The sequence below is a fragment of the Geospiza fortis genome, unplaced genomic scaffold (assembly GCF_000277835.1).
Source record: "Geospiza fortis unplaced genomic scaffold, GeoFor_1.0 scaffold772, whole genome shotgun sequence".
Lineage (NCBI taxonomy): Eukaryota > Metazoa > Chordata > Aves > Passeriformes > Thraupidae > Geospiza > Geospiza fortis.
In genome coordinates, this window is record NW_005054670.1 from 256862 (window position 1) to 257997 (window position 1136).

The following is a 1136-nucleotide window of genomic DNA, read 5'->3' on the forward strand; positions in this document are numbered from 1 at the left end:
TCTGGTGTCCCAGCACAGCTCCAGTCATGCCCACCAGCAAGCCCTGGGTGTCTGCAGGGCCCATGAGCCCAGCCTGTCTCCCAAGCCCAGGTACACCTGAAACCACCTTACACCATCAGACAGGGATGGCAAGGGCAGCTGAGGACAAGGCTGCGCTCCAGAGGCTGCACCACCCTCACCTGTGGCCCTTCCAGGTCCCAGAAATTGTGGACAGCAGCCAAGAAAACCTGGAGCACACCGATGCAGTGTCAGCTGGGGAGAGCCTGGGTGCCCTGCCTGTAATGCTGGCTCATGAGTACCCCAGGAAATTGGCCTACAGAATTTTGACCTTTGAGGCAGAAAATAAGAGCGATCAGCCCCAACAGCCCCAAGGGCTTGTTCCCTGTGGGCAGAGGGATCCTGAGGCTCTCTGGCTGCCAGACCCAAGGAATGGTGCAGGACATCCCTTAGCAGGGACAGCCTCAGACTGTGGGAGTGGATGTTCTTCACACCTCAGACTCTGGAGAAGGTCCTGCACATCCAGCTTGGGCACAAAGGGCTCTTCCACACTAAGGAGGAGGACACCTCATCGCCTTGGCTGTGAGTCAGCAGGAGAAGCCTCAGTGACCCCAAAGCTGGTGCTGGGAACCAGGAGCTGCACAGTGCAGGCAGCCTCGCTCTGCTGGGATCTCACTGCTGGGGTCCTGTCAGCTTGCTGGCCTCCCACCATGAGAAAGAGGAGTCCACTCTGCAGTACAAAGCCTTGAGAGCAGTGGTCTGCTCTCCCTGCTGCTCGGGGGCCTCATGATGCTGTTGGAGAGAGCTGAGATGTTGAGCAGGGCAGTGTCAGGGCAGCTGTGCTGGCAGCCGGGCCCTGTGGCCACGGGGAAGGAGCCGGCTTGGCCTGAGCTGGAGTCAGGAGTTGGGGTGACTGCTCCAAACACCCTCCCTGCCTGGAGCCAGTCTTGGAGCTTCTCACAGAATAGAAGCTTCCTTTCACACATGCCAGAAGGATGCATGGGGGCATGGGGTGGGGGTTCAGGAGAGAGGACTGACACCTCCTGGTGGTCCCAGGTGTTGGGGCAAGGGCTGCTGGCAGTGTTGTCCCAGCCCAGCCCAAGAGAACGGTCCCTGCAGATCGAGCAGGGGTAGAGAAG